At 46.2% G+C, this 25,961-nt stretch overlaps 1 protein-coding gene and 1 pseudogene across 3 annotated transcripts in view; both read left to right on the top strand.

Annotated features, from left to right (window-relative positions):
- Positions 1-25,961, top strand: part of LOC148032093 (glutathione gamma-glutamylcysteinyltransferase 1-like) — a 180,539-nt gene that overhangs the window by 143,607 nt on the left and 10,971 nt on the right. The gene's annotated exons all lie outside the window — the stretch shown is intronic.
- Positions 1,560-15,049, top strand: LOC148032094 (uncharacterized; annotated as a pseudogene).

Raw genomic sequence — 25,961 nt, 5'->3', positions numbered from 1 at the left:
CAACCACTGTCCTGCAGGACACGAATGTACTTAGAATGACATGAATGCTGGCTTGTCTGCTGTGTCCTGGGTGAATGTACTGTGGCAGCAGTGACGAATGCAGACACTCTCAGATTGCACTTACTCTCTCAGACTGACATAAATGCAGGCACTGTGAATGTACTGTGGCAGCAGTGACGAATGCAGACACTCTCCCAGATTGCAGACACTCTCTCAGACTGACATGAATGCAGACACTGTGAATGTATCGTGGCAGCAGTGACGTATGCATACACTCTCCCAGATTGCAGACACTCTCTTAGACTGACATGAATGCAGATGCTGTGAATGCACTGAGATTGCAGATGTACTCAGACTGATGTGAACCTTGCATGCTGTGTGGACTGGAAACCTACGTGATCTCAGACTGACGCACATTAACATTTCATGTTACAGTCATATCTTATGATGCAGTCACATTGACGGTCTATGATATACTGTCTCTAGTTCATGCTAGAGTGATAGTTTATGTCACTGGTTTACTACTCTACCCAGACTGTAAACAGTTTTATGCTATAGCGCATACTATAATTACGATGGAAGAAACTGACAATGAAGGAATCACAAAACCAACCATGGAGACAATGTTTCATACACCGCCAAAGAACACGAGATACAAAACCTATGGGCGTAAAACCCGAGATTGGAATGTCTCTCCAGGGTCGAGTAGATATGGGAAGACATCCCGCAAAATTAATGAAACACTATATGAGGAGATGTTGACCATACTCCATGCTGAAATACGTACCATGAGGAAGGAAATGGAAAAGGACATACAAGAGCAGGTTCGAGCTGAAATGATGGAAGAACTAAAAAAGGAGATGCAACAAACTTTGGATGCACGCATGGCAGAGAAAGACTCATTGATCTCTAATCTATAAGAAGAACTAGACGAATGCAAAAAGAAACTGGACACACAAAAGGAACCACAAACCACACCGGAACTACAAAAAGAAATGGATGTTTTAAAAAAGGACATGCACACCTATGCAAGTGTGGTGGAAGGCACCCAAAAGAAAATGGAGAATGTTGAGAATACCGTCAAAGAAAATGCAGAATGGATAGATGTGGCAAAAAAGAACAAAGGAATGCATGGCAACAAAGTGGAAGTCATGAATGCCACCTTGGAAGAAGAGGCAAAAAGGCGGGTACGCGCACTCCACGTAAGAGTGGTTGGACTAGACGAGAAAAGCTCCCCAATTGAAGATGCTACAGCTCTTGCCACCAAAATTGGAGCTACAAATGTACCCATCATTGGGGCTTGGCGAGTCGGGAAGGCTGACACAAAAACAAAAGTCCTCATCTTGAAGTTTGGAGACCTGGAAAAGAAGAGAGCCTTCCTCTCTAAGAGGATCGCTCTCAAAGGAGAAAAGATCTACCTAGATGAAGACCTCACCCCAGCCCAGTTAGCCCACAGGAGGGAAAATATGCCACGTGTTCTAGAGGCACGGAAAGCAGGTAAATGGGCTATATACAGAGATGGAAGAGTCATCATCACAAAGAAAAGGATGGCATGACGGTGCGCGGCCTATGAGACCCTGAAGTTCACACTGTGGAATTGCAATGGCTCCCTTAAGACAGATGTAGGTTATTTTGAGGATACTTTCAAAGGTATAGACATTGCTATGTATACTGAGACACATCAATGTAAAGACAGCAGTTTACCTGATGTATATGGATATAGATGGGAAAGTGTATATCACCCTCAGCCTAGACGGCCTGGAGGGACGAGGGGATCAAGAGGTGTGGCAATTCTATTTAGAGAAGAGCTCCGAGATACAGTCCAAGTGGTACATAGAGATGTAGAGGCAAGATACATGTGGATCAGGTTACGTACAAGCAGAACTCGCGACATGTATATTGCCATATGCTATTTTCCCCCTGCATACTCTAAGTTTGCCCCTAAAGAGGCATCCACGTATACACCACTATATGAGGACATAATGGGATACATGAGAATTGGGGATGTTCTACTAGCAGGAGACTTTAATGCACGCACAGGAAACAACCAATCTGCTTTCTTTGACACTAGTGATGAGATGTTCAGAGATATTGCATTAGATGAAGTGGGATTAGTTAGATCAGCCCAAGATAGAGAGATAACAGAATATGGAACACACCTACTGGCACTGGGAAGTGCACATGGTTTGGCCATCCTTAACGGGCTACCACAGTGGCCAAGATCTAATGGCTTCACATGTTGGAATAACAAGAAGGGGTCAAGCACAGTGGACTATTTGATTGGATCACCCAACTTGCTACCTGACATAAAAAGTTTTGAAATCTCAAACAGACCAATTGGATTAGTAGCAGACCATGCTATTCTAGCTTTCACAATGCAATATGGGCATATACAGGAAGCATAGTCACATATACCAAAATTACCACGCTATGATTTTGTGGAAGCGACCTCACACATATACAGCATTACTGTGCGAGATGCATTGAGGGAGCTAGACACACAGGCCTCTCTGGATGAGTTTACAGGACAGTTGGCCGAGATAATACACACTTCAGCAGCATACGCTTTCCCACACACTACACCGTCAGATAAACCTCCACGAGGTAATGCTCCACAGAATGGCTGGTATGATGATGAGTGCAGAGAGACACGAGCACGTTTCCAGCGAGAGCTGGCACTTGGTATATGCACCCATAAGCATGCTCGAACACTCTTCAGACGGTTGGTACGCAAAAAGAAGCAGGAATACCTGAGCAGACTAGAAACAGAAATGTATTCCATGTTCTTGGGGCAGGACAGCAAGAGAGCATGGAAAAAGATGCATGAGAGCCAGCCACCCCTACAAATTACTAGACCGGATGATTGGCATGGATATGCTTGCACACTCTATGATATCCCTGGCCAAGAGCCTATGCCACTCCCCTCAACCTCAAGACCAGCAAATTGCAGATTTTTCACAGAAAAAAAAGTGAGGAATGCCATATGGAAGCTGAAAAATGGAAGAGCCCAAGACCATGAGGGTTTAGTGGCTGAACACTTCACGCATGCCTATGATATTCTGGCACCAACGCTGGCTCACATCTTTAATAGGGCAGTTTGTGAGGGATTTCCAACCTATTGGTCAGACCATATTATTGTGCCGCTCTTTAAGAGTGGAGACCCCGCGCTACCTAGTAACTACCGAACTATCATGATTGGACACATGCTGGCCAAGATATATGGCTCTATCGTGGAACAAGCGTTGAGTGAATGGGCCGAGATGCATGGCCTGAGGTCAAAAGGCCAGGCTGGCTTCAGGAGGGGATATACAACTCTAGACCATATCTTTACGTTGAGGGCAATCATTGAAGAAGGCAAGGCATTCAAGAAAAAGATCTATTGCTGTTTTGTGGACTTTCGCAAGGCCTTTGACACAGTGCCACGTGCTAGACTCATGAAAAGAATGCAAAACATTGATGTGCCCGTAGAGATACAGTGGATTATCTATGCCCTCTATGAGACAGTGACAGGCAGAGTACGAACACCTGAGGGCATCTCAGATACAGTCAATAGCACCATTGGGGTGAAACAAGGCTGTCCACTTTCACTGACACTTTTTGGGCTGTATATAGATGAAATTTCAGAATATGTGGATAGGACGGGTGGGGCCGGAGCCAGCCTAGCTGGAGTGCAGATACCATTACTGCTTTATGCCGATGATATTGTACTTATATTTGACTTACCTGAGGGACTAAATAGACACTTGGATGCATTATCAGCTTTTTGCAGAGATAGAGATCTTAAGGTGAACCTTGGGAAAACTAAAGTTATGGTATTTAACACTTCAGCTGCTTGGGTGACAAGAGCTGAGCACCAATTTACTTTTGACGGAGAGCCAGTGGAGATGGTTAGGCAGTATGTTTATTTGGGGGTCACATTGAAGGGACCACAGTTCTCTTGGAGAGAGACATCAGAGGCTCATTTGGCAAAAGCATATGCAGCCTTAGGGGCATTGGAGAGGCAATGTGCTCACATACAATTTCATGAGCCGCGCACCAAACTGTGGCTTTTTGACACCTTGGTTACACCCACACTCCTATATGGGGCAGCTATTTGGGGTCCGAGTCTGTTTCACACGAGGAGACAGCCTTTGGGAGACCAGGATGGACCAGAGAAGGAATACTATGATGGATGGGAGCATATGGAAAGACCACTGGTCATGATGATCTCACGCATGATACGAGCGAAGAGCTCGACCCCACATGAGATTATCAGAGCTGAGTTGGGGGCATCACCCATGGTGGCTGAGGCCTTGGTTCAGGCAGTGACTTTCATACATAGACTATGGGAGCTCCCCCAAGATAGATACCCACGGCTAGCCCTGGCCTCTTCTAGACAACTAGCAGCAGACGGTGACAGACACTGTTGGTATGCTCAAATGAGTACATGGATGCGTCTACATGGTCTGCAGATTGACAGACTACCCCCCTTTGACTATAGCCTGGATTGCCCTACACTTGACCTAAGCCGATCAGAGCTAAACCATGTGATCAGAGCAGACATACTGAAGTTAGATACGGAGAAGACCTGGATCCGACCCCCCTCGCCCCATGGCACGAGGATGGCACACTACCAGACCCACTTCCTCCAGGTATCTGAGGATGGTTTCATCACCCGACCCAATTACATGGACACACAACTGCCTCATGGACTACGCACAGTTATTGGTCAGATCCGCACCTCATCCCACCACCTGAGGATTGAGACAGGCAGATGGGAGGGTATACAGACAGAAGAACGCATATGCCCACTATGCGACAGAGAGCCAGAGACAGAGGAACACTACATTTGCCGATGCACTGTATATTACGACATACGAGGTAGATACCACTGTCTGTTTCGAGAGGGTTTTGGACCCCTGAGACGGATCATGCAGTATGAGGATCAGAGATGCTTGGGATTTTTCCTCTTGGAGCTCCAGAGGGGGCAGAGCAACAATTCTACGGAGTAGGAGGCCCCCACAGCTCGGCTCACATAGACAGAGAGCAGTCACTGACTTTTTCATGGATACACGACAAAGTATGGCAAATACCACTACTACTGCCACACAGCCTACAGGAGTACATCATCATTGGACCTCATCTTCTGTAGGTGTCCCTTTGGATAGAGCAGTGGCACTTAGCCGGTCTAGGCGCCCACGTCCACCCGGACGAAGGCCTAGACATCCACACCACAAACAAATTAAAGCCATCATTGAGCGCCACAGGAGACAGATGCCAAGACGCCTCAGCTATGCAAAGATACACCTCCCTAGAGAACAGACATATCATTGATGGAGAGTTTTCCTTTCTCTACTCTCACTTTCAGATCAGTGACATGTTTCCCTTTTATGGGACACTATTTCATTTCCTTTTCAGTCTTATAGGCATGTTTTTCATCTTTTTTCTCGTTCTAGATGAGAAACACACCATCATTGTATGTACTGCTTTGGTCTCATAGGCCACATTGGCCTTTTAGAGACGTTAATATACTCTCTCTCTCTCTCTCTCTCTCTCTCTCTCTCTCTCTCTCTCTCTCTCTCTCTCTCTCTCTCTCTCTCGTGAGCGTGCTACCACAACGCCCAAGCCTCTTCATGAATTTTTTGGATTGTGCATCACCAACCTTGAGAAGTTTGCAAGGAAGTCTAATTGTTGCCTATGGACTCGCAAGTTTTATGGATTGTCCGACAAAAGTAGGGTGACTAGGCTTCTCATTGATTTGTCCAAGATGGGTGGACAATCTGGCCCATCAAGCCTTAGCCAATGAGATAACAAAGTAGTACTCTCTCCCATCTCCAATCAATGCAACAATGTATCTCTAAGAATGGCTTAGGCTCAAGAGGAGGCTATTATCCTCAATGTGGAAGTACATGCTCCCAAATCTCCTAGTCCCTCTTCCTCAGTGACCTTGGTCTCTACCACCAACATTGGGAACAGTAGGCCCAAGTGGCAATCCACTCTATAAGAAGCTTTAGGAGGCATTTTTGATCCTTTGTCTTTCCTCAAAGAGAGGCAAAAAAAGCACGTAGAAATAGAGATTACATGCACTATCATTGATTGCAAACTTGCATTTCATTTGTTTCAAGTAGATTAGTGGCAAAAGATTATCAAAGCCATAGGTGTAGTTGGCCCATGTGCGGGGTGGTATAGGGTCACCTACAATACTCATGCAAGTAAAAAAGCTTGACGTGGAGAGGGTGTACTAGTAGCCCATCAGACAAAGGTGGTACAGTGCAATGACTCAAAGGCTGCCCAAACACAAGCAACTCTCCAAGAAATGGAGATACCACAAGCTATTATTGCAATAGCATCTCCAACACCCTCTAGTCACCAGGCTTAGTTCTTAGATTCAATTCCATCACAAGTCCCTAACACCTAGCTGGTGGGGAGTGTGTCTACCCCATAAGAAAGTGAGCAGCATACGGATGACTCAGATGCATACTCTGTGGATTTTCCCCCTTTGCCTAAGGCATCATAAGTAGCAAATAGAAAGCTTGCGATAGGTGTACTCTAGGGGATAGCAGAGATAGGCATAGAGTACAGAGCCATGCTAGTCTTAGAGATTCAGTTGCTCCTCGTGAGGATCCTTGCATAAAATTTACTAGGTTTTGCAGGACAACTTTTAAGGAAAGATTGAAGCCTCATGAGATAGGACATGCATAGAGCACGATGGGATAGTTAATAGATTTTCTCATGCTATAAAAGCATCACCTTTGAGCAAAGAGGATATTGTGATGCTATGGGAAGCTATTGCTAAGGTAGAGCTATGCTTTTTGGATAGTAGATGTGGGTGCCAAAGAGATGTAGCCAGAGAGACTATCTAAGGGATAAATCCATCTCATTCTCAAGGGTAGTAGGGATAGATTGGAGATCACTCAATGGAGGCCAACCCACCTTGATTGAAACTACCTACATGTTGGGATTATGCACACTAGATGGGACTTTCATAGACTCTTATTCTTTCAAGAGTTTCCTTCTGCAAAAGGTTTTAGGCCGCCTCTTACATTTACTTGAGCTCCGAATCACCTATGCCTCTCCACTCAATCCCCATGATTGCAAGCATAAAAGATCCAAAGGTTGTAGTAGACTTACTAAACTCACCTCTCATTTGTAGTCTTGTTGCTAAAAGAAGCTTGATGGTCTCACAATTCAAACATAGCTTCCTCAAGCTCGCCAATTCTTGATCTGCATTAATCTTGTCTCTCCAATGCTGCCAAGGAAGAAGAAGAGCAATAGAGAAGAAGAGGCGGCTTCTTTTTGGTGGCTCACTCTCTCCGTCCCTCCCTCCCTCACTCTCTTTCTCTCTCAAGCAAGCAATGGAGCCAAACACATCACTTGGGAATGAGAGGAAGAACATGAACAAGAACAAAAGAGAAGTGAAACGTCCACCTAGGAACATAAGAGAAGTGAAACATCGACCTAGGATCCAACCTAAACAAGAGATACAACACAAGCCGTATCCACAAACATAAGAGGAATGGATATCGGACTCACTGAAACGGATCTATGACTCACATAAAGCGGTAGTTCCTTCAATTAACACCTGGTCTTTACACATACACACATAAGCAGAGACCTCACTCCCTCGCTCAACACCAGATTGGCCCCGAAGACTGGCGCCCCTCTCGGTATTTCTTTATCAATTAAAAGATGGAAAATTACAAAAATGATAATGTTCCAAAATACATAACCTGTGAATAGTTGGTTTTCCTCTCTTCTGAGTAAATCCCAGCTGCATAAGAACAGTACAGCACGTCCAGATCAACATCCCTTTTAGGAAAGCATTTTTAGTGACCAAAACTCAATGATTCTTGTGCAGAATTGTAGTATGCAGATCTCCGAATTCATTGTTCTTACTATCCAGCATGTCTTGAATTCACTATTCTTACTGTCCAGCATGTCCAGAGTTCACTGTTCTTACTGTCCAGCATGTGCAGAATTCATTGTTCTTACTGTTCAGCATGTCCTACATTTTCTGTGACCAATACTCAATGATTCATGTGCATAATTTCAGAGAAAACACAGAATTGTACCTTCGATGGAATCAGCCCAACATGCAAAGCATTTCCTCTGAGAATAGAGAGAGAGTTGATCAGAGGGAGCAAGCTCTACCTCCGTACTTGAGTCAGAGACGTAGAAGCACTCTCCATGGTTGATTTTCTTGCAGCAATCTGCCCTCAGCTCCTCAAAACTTCATTCTCCCATCTGCCCCTTATGCCTATTACGTTTTTTTTAATGCTCTCTCTCTCTCTCTCTCTTTTGGGAATTTGTGCCACATGGCATACATGTAACAATTTTCCCATTTAAACCTTCTGGTCTAAAATTCTCCATGATCGGTGCAAAATTTGACCTCGGCACAGACCAGACAATTAATTCTCGTGCAAAAATGAAGATAATGACGCGAACAAATTCTGGGGTCCAAAAATAGTAACTCCCTAAATTTTAGGGATGGTGACCCCTGCATTCCTCAAGTTGTTTTGAGCAACTTTTATCATTGTGACCATATCAAAAAGTGTAATGTGGCTCAGTTACGGTGAGTTTTATTCCGTGAGCATCTCACATATCTTCTGTCTTGGCCAGGCTCATTGTCCTGCAGCATCTCCAATCGCTAAGCACACAGTCCCAAACCATTGGCATTCTATTCTTCAATGCCCATTCAATATGGAACCAATCCTAAGGCTTAGACAAACCATTAGTCCAATTTGTCCAAATGGCTGCCTCTTCTGGCCATGCAAAGATCCCGCCTTATTCTAAGAGAACTTTGGGGGTAAGAAGCAACAGCAACAAAAGAAAAGAAAACTAAAATATTTATATTAGTAAATAAGAAAAGCAACTGTAAAAAGTATCACCACCTGGTGACATACCCCCCTCTTGAAAGAAGCAAGCGACCTCGATTGCATGCGATACATGCTAACGGATGACACAAGGCGATAACAAGATTCTCCATATTATTAGTGCCATTGCATGTATCACTTGCTAATAGATGACACGGGGCGATGGTAGGAGTTTTTCCACTACCATTTGTGTCATTGCAAGTTCAAGTCTCACATAGGTGACGGATTACATCTTGTATCCAACTATGATTACTAGGAGCCTTTCTAATATACATGTTTTCATATACAACATAGGGCGATAGCACGTATGTGCGATTTATTAGTGTCACAACATGCATATTCATTCAACTGAAGTGTAACAAATACAACTTCAAAGCACTGCAATTTCATTCAATGATACACATGTTAATGCTAAATGTAAACCATACATTGCGCATTATTCAATGAGATGCAGTATTCAACTATACAATAGAGAATGTACATTGCTTCAAAAAGTATTCTAAGTCATTGTAGATTCCAGTAAGAAAGCTTCTCGGTAAAGTTGCAATAACTGAGGCGAATCTGTCAATTCAGCCTCTTCCATCCATTTGGCATCCATTGGTGAATAGTTCTTGAACTTCACCAAATGTTCTTATGACTCTACCTTTCACTTTCCTATCCTTATGTGCCAGGATCTGCTCAGGAGCTAGAATCTCATCTAATTCCTCTACTTCAGGCTGTTCCTCTTAAACCATATCTTCTGGCACTCCACCAATAAAAGGCCTCAATAGGCTCACATGGAATACATTATGAATTTTCCAATTCTCTGGCAATTTCGGCCTATATGCTACGTCATTGATCTTCTCTGAGACTTGAAAAGGGCCATAGTAACGCATACTCAGCTTTGGAAACAAACGTTCCTTGCCCTTCTATTTTCTCAAATGTGCATTTTCAAAACGCAATAAGACCCAATCATCCTTTTTGAACAAAAGCTCCCAACGATGACTATCAGCAACTCTTTTCTATATAGCTTGTGACTTTTCTAGGGCATACTTGACCTTTTTATACGCTTCTTCCCGATCTTTTACATAACTATCTGCTTCAAAGATATTATCTTTTGTTTGCAAAATGGGAGGCAATTTCTTTCCATCTTCCACAATTTGAAAAGGCAAGTAGTGTTCCCAAGAAGTCTTATGATCTGAAACATAACACTTCAGTACAGTCAAATTTGCTCTTCAGACTGTCCATCAATTTGTGGATGGAAAGAAGATGAAAATTTCAGCGTAGTGCCAATGTTTTCAAACAATGCTTTCCAAAACAAGCTAGTCATTCTTGGGTCTCTATCACTCACAATTGATCGTGGCTTTCAATGGTACTTGAAGATATTTTGCATAAATATATTTACCAGGTGTTCTGACTTAATCTTTTTCCTTACAAGAATGAAATGTGCCTGTTTGTTGAATCTGCAAATGATAGTCCATTCCATCATTCTCTGAAGAAGTTCTTGGAAGATTAAAAATGAAATCCATGGCAATACTTTCCCATGGCCTTTCTGGAATAGGTAGTGGTTGCAATAACCCTGGTGCCTTCTGTCTATCAAATTTGACCTTTTGGCATACAAGGCAAGATCTGGCATATGCATCAACATTAGATCTCAAGGCTGGCCAATAGAAGAAAGTCTCTACCGCTTTGACTGTAGCATCAATACCACGATGTCCTGCATACAGTGGAGCATGACTTTCCAATAAAACTTTTGGCCTTAATTGTTTTGTAATGCATAGTCTTCCATGCATCATGATAAAGCCTTCTTTGAATACATAATGATCATGATGTTGGACATTGATCAACTATTCATAGATTTCAGAGAAATCTTCGTCATCAGCATACTGCTCATTCATATCATCCAATTCCTGGTGATAAGGAATTGAAACAACTGACACCTGTGGTTTGTGAGATAAAGCACCTGTAACTACATTCTTCTTGCCTTCCACATGCACTATCTGAAAATGAAACATAGATAGGAAATTTGCCCAACACGTGTTTCTCTGACAATTTAGCCTGTGTGAGAAAGTATCTAAGTGTTTGATGATCTGTTTGCACTATAAAATCAGCACCAAGTAAATAGTGCTTCCAACTAGAGAGTGCATGGATCATAGCCAATAATTCTTTCTCATAAATTTGGTAAGTCCTTTCAATGACAGAAGGTACTCTACTCTCGTATGCCACAACTCGGCCATTTTGCATTAATACAGCACCAATGTTGTTTCCACATGCATCACACTGCATTACGAATGGCTTAGACAGATCTGGCAAAATAAGTACTAGATCTATAGTAATTTTCCCCTTCAAACATCTAAATGTTGATTTCTCTTTGTCAGTCCATTGCCATTTGATATGCTTCTTCAAGTGCATGTAAAGGAGAAGCAATCTCTGCAAAGTGTCTTACAAATCTTCTGTAGTAAGAGCATAGGCCAAGAAAACTGCGGACATCATGAACGGTTTTCAAGTCTGGCCAAGAGACAATTGCTTCTATCTTTGCAGGATCCATCTTCACACAATCTTTAGAAACTATGTGCCCAAGGAAGTGAATCTCTTCCAAAAAGAATTCACTCTTCTTACCATTAATGAGCAATCTATTACGCTTAAGCTCATTAAAGACTGCAACTAGGTGTTTTCTATGCTCCTCTTCATTCTTTGAAAAGATAATCATATCATCAAAGAATGCGCCAACGAAACTTCGATAAGGGCGGAAAATTCTATCCATCATCCTGTTAAACGTAGCAAAAGCATTGGTCAATCCAAACGGCATGACTAAAAATTCATAGAGACCAAATGTCGTTCTAAAAGCAGTCTTATGGATATCCTCTGGCTTGATTTTGATTTGATGGTACCCACTTTTCAAATCTATCCTGACAAACATTCGTGCTTCCTGTAATCGATCAAGAATGTCATCTATCCTCGGAATCGCAAATCTATTCTTGATCGTGGTTTTATTCAAGTCTCTATAGTCAATACACATTTGCCAAGAGCCGTCCTTTTTCTAAACTAACAACACAAGTGAACAAAACGGAGAACTACTGGGCTAAATAAGTCCCTTCTCTAAAACCTCATTAACTTGTGTCATAATCTCTTTTTGCTGCGCCACCGCACTAACCCTATACAGTGGCCTATTGGGCAGACTAGTCCCTGGAATAAGATCTATGGTACAATCTTCAAGCCTCTTAGGGGGTAACTCTCCTAGTAACGAATCTGAGTAATAGTCACTGAATTTATCCAAGAAAGCCCTTCTACTTTCATCTAGTACAGACACATTACTGTCAACTTCATTAACTTGCTTTGCAAAAACCAAGTACGCAAAAATATGATTTTTCATTACAGAAGTAATTGCAGAAGTAGAAACAACTGGGACAGAATCTCTTTAAGCTTCACATCCAACACATGAGTCTTGCCCCTATGTACAAGAGTAATCGTTCTATTGTAAGTATCCAAGATAGCGTGCTTCCTATGGCACCATGGGATACCCAACAGAACATCACAGCCCTCTAAAGGCATAATATGAAACTCCTCTGTGTCCACATAGCTCTATATATGCATACGAAGTTTGCGAAGAATGGGGGTGACAAGTTCAGTATGTCCTGGGCATGCCAAATCAGCCTGTCCAACTGGTCCCGTTTCCTCAGGACGTATACCCAGCTTAGCTTGCCAATGCCGGTGAGATAAAGTTTGCACGAGCTCCAGGATCAAAGAAAATAAGCATTGTGAAATCTCTTATGTTTCCCCAAGCTCTGCACAATTCTGTAGCATCATTTGCTGATTGATCTCCCACCATATCAGGCACTAAGCCAATGCTGGGCTTCTTTTTACTTGGCGCATCTTTATCCTCCGCATCTTTAGAAGATTGCTGTGGGCACTTGGAAGCAATATGGCCTTTCTGTTCACATATAAAGCATTTACCAGCCATCATTAAAGCCTTTCTTTCTTCAAATGATTTTCCAAAAAGTCGCCTCTTCTGTCCTTTACCCTATTTAAAAGAAGTCTGAGGTTGCTGCTGAAATCTTTTCTTCCAAAAAGACTTCTTTGTAAAGCTGGTCTTTTCTGGAAATTGCTTCTTCTTCTTGCCAGAATCCTGCTTAAACTGAGAATCCTTCTTTTCAGTGCCTTTAAAGCTGTCAACTTTTCCTTTCAACAATGCATTTGCCACACCAACATTTTCAATTAACTATACCATATTTGTAACCCTAGTCTTGGTACAATAATCCTTGATGGCTTCGGGCAAGCTGCAGCAGTACTTTTCAATTTGTTATGACAGAGGCACTGTCCTGTAAGAACTCACGGGAAAACGTGCTTCCCAAATTTTTATTATTATACTCTTCTAAATCTATACAATTTGCTACGTCCAATTTATGCCATGTAGTCATGACATCTACTTCAAAGGTAGTTAACCATGAGATTGCAAACAACTGTTTAAAATGGACCCAAGTGGCAGGTGCATATCCTTGCATCAATAATATGTTCCACCACTGCAAAGCATTACCTTTCAAAAAAGTTGCAGCCTTCCGCACCTTAGAAACCTCAGTAAAATTCCCTCCTATGTAAGCTGCATCAAACTGCTATATAAATGTCAAAGCTTTCAGCTTATCTTACATACCACTAAAGGTTTCAAACTTTATTGCCTGACCACCCTCTTTATAGTCTTTAGGCTTTGCACTTTTTGGTGTCAGGTTGTCATAGACAGGTGGCTGTAAAAAGGGAAGTCCCTTACATGCATTATCAGCATTCATTTCACCTGTCTTAGCTGCCATATGTCCACTAGGCTGAAAAAACCAGGGGCTGCATTTTGTACTCCAAGCATCAAATAAGAACTCTGCAGAGTTTGATAACCGCCAATATTAGCATGAAGTGGGTTCACTGCCTCAATAGGCATCATTCCTGGTGGCCCTCTAAGCAAGTATCCCTGATAACCTGTGGGTAATCCAGCCATTGCTTGAAAATATGACCCACCACCAAAGTAACCAGGATAGGTAGGTAGTCAAAAAACGGCTCCCTACCAACGTGCCGCTGCCCTCGCCCCCGTGCCTCGTCGAATTTCCCCCCACCGCGACTGGCCATTGCACCTCCCCCGTCCCTCTCGCCTGCCTCCTTGCCATCATGCTGACCCCCCCCCTCCTTGCTCGTCATCAACGCTGCGCCTCCCCTCCTTGCCACCACATTGCGCTTCCCCCTCCTCGCCATCGCCATCACGCTGCCCCCCGCCCTCTGACTCCCACCATCACGCTGTGCCCCCCCCCCCCCCCCCACCTGTGCACCCCCCCGCCCTGTGGCTCCTGCCATAAAGCTGCCCCCTCCCCCCCCGGCCTAGTACCTCCCCCCTGCTCTGGCACCTCCCCCCTGCCCTGATCACCTTCCATGCCCTGGTACCGGCCACATGCCTGGCCCCCCTCCCCCGCCCTAATACCTCTCCCGCGTTCTCTCCCATCTCCTCCACCCTACGGCCACCTACCTACATGCCTCCCACACGGTCATCCATGGCGCCCGGCGCCTCTATCAGCATCAGAAAACAGAATCCCCCCCCCTCCCCCTCACCATCGCCCTCGCTCCCCCCCCTCTGGTAGTACAGCAATGTGTTTGGTAGGTTCTCAGTAGGGAAGTGCAATGGAAACCTTTGGTTAGATGCCGGTGGATCCTGCGAGTGTCCCCTAGTCAAACACCTTGCGCGTTGTCTTCTCTGAGGAACAGCTCTTGGCCGTTCACGCCACAGAGCTAGAACATTCTCCAACGAGGGCCCAGCTTCGGGATTGGCTCCACTCCATGCTGTGCATCAGCACAATGCAGATCGTGGAGGTAGTCCTCATGGGCCGTGGAATCTTCATAGTTCGTCTCACCTCTGCGGACGCAGCTCGGGAGTTAGTGGAGAGCTCGCCCTATGCCTCCACAAAGGGGGTAATTCACATGGTTCCCTGGTAAAACGGCTTCTCAGACACCCAGTCACTTTACTTTTTCCCAGATTGGCGGTAGAGTACCTCCAGTTAGTGGAGGACTTTAGTCGGCTCTTCGGCACAGTTCTTCCTGCCTCCTTCACGGATGCTGTGATAGCTGCAGGAGTCCCCAAGGTACAAGTGGCCGTGAAGGACACAAAGAGTATACCCAAGTTCTTGGAGATAGAGACAGGAGGTTACTCCTTTAGGCAACAGGTCACTGTGACCGGGCAACCAGGGTAGTGCTTGCATTGCCATGACTTTGGGCATCAGGCAGCAGACTGTACGCGCTTCGGAGCCAAGGCAGCTCCGTCGACAGGCCCATAGATGGATGCTGACGGCTTCACACGGGTCCTAAGATGATAGAGAGAAAGAAAGCAAGGGGGGCTACAACCAGCTCCACAGACACAGCCTCAACAGCAGGGAGCAAGAGGGCAAGTGACGCCACCTTAGCAGAGCACTCCACAGCCCCCCCCCACCCACCCCACCTGGCAGGGCCGCAGCCCCCCACATCCACCACCCGCGCCACAGACTACCTCACCTGAGAGCCCACACCCCCCACACCCACCTCACCTCCCATAACCCCCACTAGACCCGGGCCCATGCCCCCCCCTCTAGGGCCACCAGCGCCCCCCCCCCCCCCCCCCCCCACACCCGCCATGTACCTCCGACCATCCCACCATCCCTCAATCTTCTTCCCCCCCACCACCTCCCTTATCAAGCACCCCCCTCCCCCGACCCCGATCCGCCGCCCCCCAGTTCTAGTGATCCCCCCCAAAACCACCCCCCCTCCTCCCACAGGAGGCGATGAGCCACACACGTCTACATCCTCCTCACACCAACAGTTCTCCCCCTCCCACACAGCCACTAGCTCATCTGCCCCTGCCACCCGTCACACTTTCCTGAGACAGGCACAGCTGTTGCCATAGGATTTCTTCCGTAGTGGCCCATGGTTCTACCTGAGATTTTCAGAGCGCGAAGAGTTCCCACTACCTCTAGAGGTGGGGATTTTCGTGGTTTGCAAGTCAAGGAAGGGCAAGGTCCATCTACTAGCACCACCGGATGGACCAAACTACGCCTTTTTCTTTCAGTCCTCTCACTGAGGGGTTTGGACGACAACATAGATAGAGGAGGAGTTGAAGAGTCAGGTGGAGGACCACATCTCCCAGTGAATGGGAGATGAAGGACTAGCGTTGTTCGCGCAACAATGGCATGGTTGCATGATGGACATTAACTGGTGGGCTGGTGCTAAGGTCCCGTATGTGAGCATCATCTTTCGAGCCCCTCCACAGTGAAGAGCTCTGCGAGATGTGATCGAGTGGCCCCTAGCACAAGCGGCCCGTTTCTACCAGTATACAGAGTCATGACTCTCAGCATGGCTAATAGATGCATTGATAGTACCACCTGGAGCATCTATTACCCCTATGGTCCGCCAGCCGAGGGCCACCAAGGGGGATTGAAATTCACCATCGAGACCTGCAACAAAGCGCACTTGCATGTCTCATAGTTTCTCCTCCTCATCAGCAGCTTCCACACCGAATAGATGCCTATTCGGTCAGTCAAGGTTTCCCCATGAGCTTACACCTTGCATCATGGAATGTGAACTGTCTCCACTACAGTGGGGCACGTGGTTCTAGAAAGTTGATTGTTTGGTAGGAGCTACCGTCTACCCTTGTCGGACAGATTGACATCCTACTTCTACTGGAGCACAAGCTCGCGCCCACCCAGGCCCAGCGGATAGGAAAGGTACTCCCGGGCAGCTCCCGCATTTACTGGGAGCACGCCATAGGTGCCCATGGCAGGAGTGGAGGTGTATGCACCTCTATCGGTCCCAGTCTCACCGCCTGTGTATGAGACCACGGGACGATAGTGGCAGGGAGGGTTCTATGGATCAAACTGGACATTGGGGATTCGTACCTAGGAGTCCTCAATGTCTATGCCCCTACGGAGGTTAGGGCACGCAGCAGGTTCTGCGTGGAGATCGTAGATGGACTCCCAGAGGTAGACTCCTGGATCGTTGGAGGAGACTTCAGCAACATGAAGGCGCTGGAGGACCAACAGGGCAGAGGCAAAAACTACCAGGGCATGGCCGAGGAGGAGCAGGAGGCATGGGGGGTATTTCTACTGGCAGTAGGTGCATGCGATGCTTGGAGAGACCCTGCCTTCCACCGGAGGGAGAGGTCGTTGGACTTCTCTTGGGGATACAGGCGGCTAGCTGGAGTCCTGCTGGAGCGGTTGGACAGGTTTTATGTGGGAGAGTGGGGAGGCTCTCGTGGCGGATAGATTGGGTAGTTGGCAGGCACCACATTGTTCTCGATCATTACCCGGTTCTCCTAACACTAGATCCCCCAGCATCTGCTCTAGACACACAATCCTGTGGGATCCCTGACTCGATCTATAGGAGGGAAGAGGTGACGAGACAGATAGAGCAGCTTTGGACTAGGGAGTGGAGCAAGGACCGGATCGCAAAGGAGGTTACAGAGGTCCTTGCCGAATCGAGCAGAATGTGCCAAGAGGCAGTCATACAGGCCAGGTAGTTGAGCTGGGAAGAGGAGAGAGCACTTCGACGGAACCTTGCATCTACGCAGAGACTATTACAGGAGGCACCAGGGGATTCCTCCAACGGGACCTTGCAACTACGCAGAGATTACTACAGGAGGCACCAGGGGATCCCACCCTCCACGCACAGGAGGTGCGAGTGTGAATAGCCATTGCGAGCCTAGAGGACAGGCGCTCAAAGTTCTCTTTCCCCACCTTAACAACTTTCTAGGCGCAGAAGGGGGATACGATGTGCAAGGAGTTTTTCCAAGTGCACAAGCCTCGCACCTCAGGAGAGAAGATACGCAGCCTTCGAGATTAGTATGGGAGGACTCGTTCTAGCCCAGATGAGGTGATGGAGATTGCTACTAACTACTACGGTCGCCTTTTCTAGCAGGAGACAGCCTCGGCTAGAGGACAACGACGTAGGTAGTAGGTCTGGGATCACATCCCGTCCCTCGTCACAAAGGAGATGGGACGCTCCCTCCTAGCCCCCTTCACAGAGAAGGAACTAGAAGAGGCTTTCCATACACAAAACGGCGGGCAGAAATGCCTGGGAGAGGATGGCCTCTCTAAGGCCTTCTTTACTACCTACTGGGAAGTGGTGAAGGCCCCCCTATTGATGGCCTTCTAGGAGATTTTCACTTCAGGACAGATGCCAGGGAGCCTTTTGGCAGGCCTTATCAATCTTCTTCTCAAAGGGGGAGATCGACTATTAGGCACTGGCAAAGATGATTGGTAGGCGACTACGCCCCGTGCTACCAGACATCATCCATGACACACAGACAAGCTTTGTCCAGGATAGGAGTATCCTAGACAATGTATTTACCTTCTTTGAGGCGACAGAGTGGGCTCAACACAGTGGGCAGAGACTAGTCATACTTCTCTTGAATTTCAAGAAAGCTTATGACAGGGTGGATTGGGATTTCCTAGAGGGCACCATGGCGAGGTTGGGTTTCCCCCAGGCTTGGATTCGCGAGGTCTCCGCACTTTACAGATCGCCCACCAACAAGGTTCTCATAGGTGGTAGGCATGGGGAGGAGTTCCGGCTAGAGAGATCAATCCGGCAAGGCTGCCCCCTGGCCCCGTACTTGTTCCTACTCTTTGCAAAGGCGATGTCTCACTTCCTCAGGTCCCGTGTGAGCGGATTACGCGGCCTCTGACTTCCAGTGAGATAGGAGACTAAGTTGCTAGACTCAGAGTATGTAGACAATACAGCACTCTACATAAAGGACGATGATTTGATGTTGGAGAGAGTGAGGCTGGCTCTTGAGGTGTTCTATTCAGTAGGCGGGAGCGAAAATCAACTAGCGAAAGTCGGTTGGTTTCCTCACAGACCCGAACTCTAGCACAGAGTGAGGTGTCCATCTTGGATTTAGATGGTTAAGCAGAAGATAGACCGTTCGGTACCTAGAATTCCAAGTGGGACTCGGCATCACTCCAGCCCAACAATTTCTTCCAGCCCTCGATTCTATTTGGAAGAAGCTGACCTACTGGAGCACGGCTTGCCTCTCACTAGCCGGCTAAGCCCTGGCGGTTAACCAGGTCCTCCTAGCGACGGCCTGGTACATCGCCTCGTGTCGGTGCTTCTCCTCATCTTGCGTAGTGCAGCTTCGTCGCCTAGTGCGGAACTTCCTTTGGTCCAGGTCTGACAGCTCCAGGGATTCCGGGCCAAGGTGGCATGGGCGACCATCATACAGCATCGGTCAGAGGGAGGTTTGGGGATCATAGACCCAGAGTTTCAGAGTATGGCCCTCTTGGGCAAGCTAATTGTCCGCGGCCTCACACCAAGAGGGTAGACCTGGAAGGTCCTACTGGAGGAGGGTCTTCAGGATTGTAGACCGAGGCTTGGCAGTGAGTGGAGGCCGTCCCTAAGATGGATCTTCACGTCATCCCAGATCACCCCCCCCCCCCCCCAGATCACCTTTCCTATGCAGCTTACTCCGCATGTGGCAGGGCCTCTGTAAGGCCCTAATCCAAAGCCCCCCAGGCTGCTAGGAGGAGATAGACCGTCAGTGGGTGATCTAGAACCCCCAAATCAAAGATCAGGAAGGGGCACAGATTGGCAAGCGCCCCCACATCCAGTGGGCTGGTTGGGAGGCCAGCCCAGCTCAGAGCATCAAGACATGGCGAGAGGTGTACAAGATGGCGGACGAGGAGCTGTTGCGGCGAGTATTAGGCTGCCAAAGAGGAGTGGAGTTGAGGTGAAGAGAGATAGGCGCAACAATACCTCTGGAGTGGCTTGCTCCCCTGATACGAGTGCCGATAGAGCCCGGGGAGGTATGGGCCGCTAGGTTCTCACCAGCAGGCACCCCCCTACAAGTGGTAGGTAGAGTGGGCGGCACCCCGCAAGGAACTTTCTTCACCGTCCAAGAGGGGGGGGCATCTGGCCCTTGACAGAGGGCAGCAGAATGAGGGGATAGTTGCTCTTTCGTGGAGGAGGATTCGGGTGGTGGGCCTTCAGGGGAAGACATGGCGACTGGACCCCTATGTTTTCTGGGAGCTCAAGGAGTGGCGCCTTTGGATTTGGGAGGACAGACGACTTGATGAGCTGGAGTGGAATCCAGGAGAGTGGCTATGGCCGGCCACTGCAGTCGCCAATAAGCCACCGAGGTTCCTGGAGTATATTGCTAGGATTGGCAAACACGTACTGATGCAGGAGGACATGGATTGGGCGTCGTCGCGTAGCAGACAATGGGCGGAGCACAGCATCACGGAGCCGTTCTGACGGACTTTCTGGCACCGCCTATGGGATAGTTGGAGGCCGAGGAGGGTATCGTATTTCTTATGGCTGGTAGCACATGGAGGCTTGGCGGTGGGAAGTTGGCTTGTCTAGATGCAGAAGGAGGGAGGTTGTAAGCGCTACACGCAGCAGCCTCTTGAAAACCCAAAGCACTGCCTTTGGTCATGTAAGGAGGCACAGCTCATGTGGAGAGGAGCATGCCGCATCCTTCACCGTAGAGCACCTAGCCTTGGATATATCTCATGAGGAGCTTTTTGCTGGCAGGCAGTCAGCCACGGTCGTCACCTTCTGTATGAGGCCGGGATGCAGGACACGATATTCATCATCGAGGCAGGGTCATGCGCAGTATTCAGCTTTGAGACTCTACCCATCCGCCAAGTAATATTGGAGCCCACAGCAAACCGCTCCGAGGTATGGGAGATCATTTAGAGTCTTATTGGATGGCATATCTGGAAGGCGTGGTATCAGGAGACTTTTGGCGGAGAGAGACTTTCAGCACAGGTGATCTTAGCAAAGCTCTGGACCTCCATCATCCACTCCCTCCACAGCCGTTGGAATCAGGTGCACGGCAAGTCCAGGGCTCGTCAAGAACTCCGTAGTCATTTCATGCATACCTGGGGTGGCCAAGACCTGTATTTCGTGATGCAGGGAGGCAGCCCCAGATGGTGATACACCCCCCCTCCATGGCTTCTTGCCCCCATCCCCCCCAGACCGCCTTGAGAGGCTTGTATTCATGATGTATTTGTGACTTTGCATCAGCTTTAGCTAGTTTATTGAGCATGAGCACTCTGTTGTAATCAGTTTTTTTGAGTAATATAATCAGCCACATTTATCGGAAAAAAAAACCCAGGATAGGTAGCAAACTGAGAAGGAATAGTCTGCTATGCCACCTGTGCACTACTGCCTTGACCATTCACTCCCTGGTCCTATGCTCGTGCTTCTTGTTGCATTGGACATGTCTCCATGTTTGGTGTCTTTTCCACATGCTCACGCACATTAGAAGTTTGCCTTTTTGAGTGCTGTATGGTATAATGTGATGACTCAACCTGAGAATCCTCATTATGCGACTTCAAAATTTTTTGCATCCGAGGATTCTTTACAAGTTGTTCGAAAGAGCCAGCCATACTGAGGAGTTGTGCCATAAACAAGTCCTCCTGTTCTTGCTCCTCATCCTGTGGTTCAATGTCGGTTCTAGAAGGTGCTGACACCTGTGCACCAATACTCTCTCTTCGGTGTCTACAAGCAGAAGAACTCTCTTCTTTATGAGGGAGTTTTCCTTTGCCTTTATCCATGTCTGCCATCTCTCTAGTCCTGTAATCTTTGTAAAACCTGTGTATGGCCTCTTCACCCAAACCTGTCTGAGCTTAAATTCTTACAGAAAAGAATTCAAATCCCGGGGATGGAACCATGAATCCGGTCTATGACTCACATAAAGCGGCAGTTCCTTCAATTAACACCTGGTCTTTACACACACACACATAAGCAGAGACCTCACTCCCTCACTCAACACCAGATTGGCCCCAAAGACCGGCGCCCCTCTCGGTATTTCTTTATGAATTAAAAGATGGAAATTTACAAAAACGATAATGTTCCAAAATACATAACCTGTGAACAGTTGGTTTTCATCTCTTCTGAGTAAAACCCTGCTACATAAGAATAGTACAGCATGTCCAGATCAACATCCCTTTTAGGAAAGCATTTTCAGTGACCAAAACTCAATGATTCCTGTGATAAATTGCAGTATGCAGATCTCTGAATTCACTGTTCTTACTGTCCAGCATGTCTTGAATTCGCTGTTCTTACTGTCCAACATGTCCAGAGTTCACTCTTCTTACTATCCAGCATGTGCAGAATTCACTGTTCTTACTATTCAGCATGTCCTGCATTTTCTGTGACCAATACTCAATGATTCATGTGCATAATTTCAGAGAAAACACGGAATTGTACCTTCGATGGAATCAGCCCATCATGCGTAGCATTTCTTGTGAGAATAGAGAGAGAGTTGATCAAAGCGAGCAAGCTCTACCTCCGTACTTGAGTCAGAGACATAGAAGTACTCTCCATGGCTGATTTTCTTACAGCAATCTGCCCTCAACTCCTCAAAACTTCATTCTCCCATCTGCCCCTTATACCTATTACGTTTTTTTTAATGTCTCTCTCTCTCTCTCTCTCTCTCTCTCTCTCTCTCTCTCTCTCTCGGGAATTTGTGCCACATGGCATACATGTAACAATTTTCCCGTTTAAACCTTCTAGTCTGAAATTCTCTATGATCGGTGCAAAATTTGACCTCGGCACAGACCAGAGAATTAATCCTCATGCAAAAATGAAGATAATGACGTGAACAAATTCTAGGGTCCAAAAATAGTAACTCCCTAAATTTTAGGAATGGTGACCCTTGCATTCCTCAAGTTGTTCTGAGCAACTTTTATCATTGTGACCACATCAAAAAGTGTAATGTGACTCAATTACGATGACTTTTATTCCGTGAGCATTCTTACATGTGCATCTTCTGTCTTGGTCAGGCTCATTGTCCTGTACCATCTCCAATGGCTAAGCACACAATCCCAAACCACTGACATTCTATTTTTTAGTGCCCATTCAATATGGAACTGGTCCTAAGGCTCAGACAAACCATTAGTCCAATTTGTCCCAATGACTGCCTCTTCTGGCCATACAAAGATCCCGGCTTATTCCAAGAGAACTCTGGGGGTAAGAAGCAACAGCAACAAAAGAAAAGAAAAATAAAATATTTATGTAAGTAAATGAGAAAAGCAACTATAAAAAGTATCACCACATGGTGACACTCACCTCCCAGTCATAGAGCCAAATCGTCTCACCCGTGAGCCTAGAAGTTAGCAGCAAATTGAGTCACGACCACATTTGAAGAGCCGGTATCATGTATCACTAGTCCACACTGTTCCAATGTACAAACACATCCACCTATGGGCCAAGAGTCTAAGAGTGGTGATGACACAATCATGTGCAAAATAGGGCCTTGAGTCCTATGAATAGAACTTGGCTTCCCTAACCTTGAAGTGTCCTTACGCATTCACACTAATTTACTTCATTGCCACTATGACCAATACTACTAGCGCCCATCCTTATGTCCAAGGATGTAACAAGAAGCAAGCTCTCTCTCTCTCTTTTTTCTTTTTTTTTTCGTAAAAGGTAATTGTATTAATTACGAAAAAAATACAATATTACTTGATTACAAGATACATGATGACAAGCCAGGCCATCATGTGAAGAGGTGCTAAGTACTACGAGTTACAATTTCATGGCAAAGATGCGGAGGAAATTGCCATATGCCAAGGACGGAAGTCCTCCGTAGAGAGCAAATCAGAACGATGGAGAAGAGCTAACTGCCAATACAAGAGGCCCTTAAGCCTCACAATATGCCCCTGAACATTATGGGCGGAGTCAAACAGAAAAGCATTCCGAATGGTCCAGTTATGCCAACAGCCCCAGTATCGAAGAAAGTGGTACATGAGCTTCATATGTGGCTGTGCGGGAGTAGGGTATTTGGGCTGGCCCAAAACCCAATCAAAGGGGCGCAGTGTGATCCCAACCACCCCTCGCCAAACGGCCGACAAAAACAACCAGACTTTCTTAGCGACGGGGCAAGAAATAAATCGGTGGCGGGCAGATTCCATAGTAGTGGTGCAAAAGAAACAGGTGCCATTGGAGATTCGTCGCTTGGAAAGAGCCGAAGCAAGCGGATGCTCTCTCTCTCTCTCTCTCTCTCTCTCTCTCTCTCTCTATATATATATATATATATATGTGTGTGTGTGTGTGTGTGTGTGTGTGTGTGTGTGTGTGTGTGTGTGTGTGTGTGTCCAATTATCTCTCTTGCATATCCGTACCTTTCTAGATTTGAAACAACAGATGGACTTGCCCATAAATCTACATGTTTTGTAGGTCTCTTATGCTTACATGAATAGAAATTAAAAATATATAACTTTGAATTGGAAGCTTTTGGAGGGCACCAAGGACCATTGAGTATCTAGAGATCAATGAGACACGGATGCCCACTAGCCCCCATCCTATTTCTGTTTGTAGTAGAGGCCATGAGTTCTTTCTTAGCAAACAAATCCACTCATATTAGATATGTTCAGTTGCCCATCCTTGAGCTTGAGGAGCTCCTTGATGTGGAGTTTATAGATGATACAACAATTTTTCTAGATAGGGATGAGAGCAATGTTAGGGCCTTGGTAGCAGCCATGCAAGTTATTTTCCAAAGCATTGGGTGCCTTAATATAAAAATAAGTAGAGTTGCCACAAGTCACATGGATTTTGGTTATGTGACACTTGGCAGCCCAAGTGGTGATCACGTGACGATTTCACAGGGGTACCTCATGAGACCCATAGCAAGATATCTTGGATACCATGTGGAGGTTGGCATTACTTCAAAGCAAGAGCTGGCACTTCTTCTTTTGAGCATTAGAGAAAAGCTTCTTTATTGGAGCTCTACGAGGCTTTCATTAGCAAGGAGAGTGGTGGTTGCCAACTAGGTTCTTCTTGGATCCATGTGGTACATCACTTCTTCTTGTTGGGCATGTGCTAGACCATGCATTGGCTAGGTGAAATGCTTTATCAAGAACTTTATTTGGTTAGGAATCGAGAGCTGGGCCAAAGTGAAAGTGCAAACTAGATCTTGTGGAGGCTTGGAGATCATAGACCTAGCTAGCCAAAGCAAAGCCTAATTGGTTAAAGCTCATTGTCCTATGTCTCATTCCAGATGAAGAGATTGAAAGAAACTTCTCGTGGAGATTTCAGTCTATAACACCTATAGAGAACCATGGCACCCTAGTATTTCACTGGATCTTTCAAACATCAAGACCAAAGACTTAGAGAGGAGTTTTGAGATTAGATTCTCAACTACTATCGTCAGAGTGGAGATGTGTTTCATCCGGCCTCCACTAGCTACCACTGACCATAGTTGAAGAGAAGAGGAGACAACCTTTTCTCTTCATTCACTTTTTGTGATTAGAGTCGAGCCATACTCTTGGACAGAGGCATTACCTATCCTAATGGAGGTTCTATACATTGATTGTTGCCTCAGTTGAAGACTGATTAGCATCATAGGAGTTATCATAAGAGATCTAAAGGTAGAGACTACAAGGCCTTAGGGATACAAGAGCTATATGAGAGCATGATAGAGGGAGTACCCTCCAAGCAAAGGATAGATATAGCCACTTCTGAAACGTGGATTGGTCTCTTCTTTAGAGGAGACATCATCCTTGGGATCATTGTGACTAGCAGAGATAGAACCTAACTTTCATGGTGGAGGATAATGGATGCCTTCAAAGAGAGGACTTGAATCAGACAGAGTTCAAAAGATGCTCCAGGTAGAGGATCAAAGTAGTGGCACACTTTGAGAGGAAGTGGTACATCAATCTGGACCCAGCCACCTACTTGACAGATGGATGGAGACAGTAGGCTTATTAGAGGAGGATCCGTCAGAGATTACAATGGGATCCTAGATATTGGGCTTGGAGGGATCCATTCCTTCATAGGCTATGCAATATACAGCATTCTTTGGCTACATTATTGGACTAGGGAGGATGATTTAGATGACTAGGATCAGAGCACAGCCAGCAGCCACTTCCCATTGGCACAAATAGAACATTTTAGATCATTTCTGTTACACTTTTGGAGAAGGCTAGGTGTTAACTTTAGGCCTACATGTCCCTTGAACCCATGTGCACTAGATTGGTAAAGTATGGATGCTCTATACTTTTCAATGGATAGAGTGATCAGAAGAAACGAAGTATCACCAATATCCTTGTCTCTTCTCCTCTTTTGCATATTCTTCTTGCATGCATGGATTTAGGGAAATTTAAAGGAGAAAAAGAATAATAGGAGCTGCTAAGG

Source organism: Lygodium microphyllum, chromosome 8 (genome assembly GCF_053477565.2).
Source record: "Lygodium microphyllum isolate KBCC chromosome 8, Lygodium_microphyllum_v1.1.10, whole genome shotgun sequence".
NCBI classification, from domain to species: domain Eukaryota; kingdom Viridiplantae; phylum Streptophyta; class Polypodiopsida; order Schizaeales; family Lygodiaceae; genus Lygodium; species Lygodium microphyllum.
The sequence above is the reverse complement of the archived record's forward strand: the minus strand, read 5'-3'. Positions and strand labels throughout refer to the sequence as shown.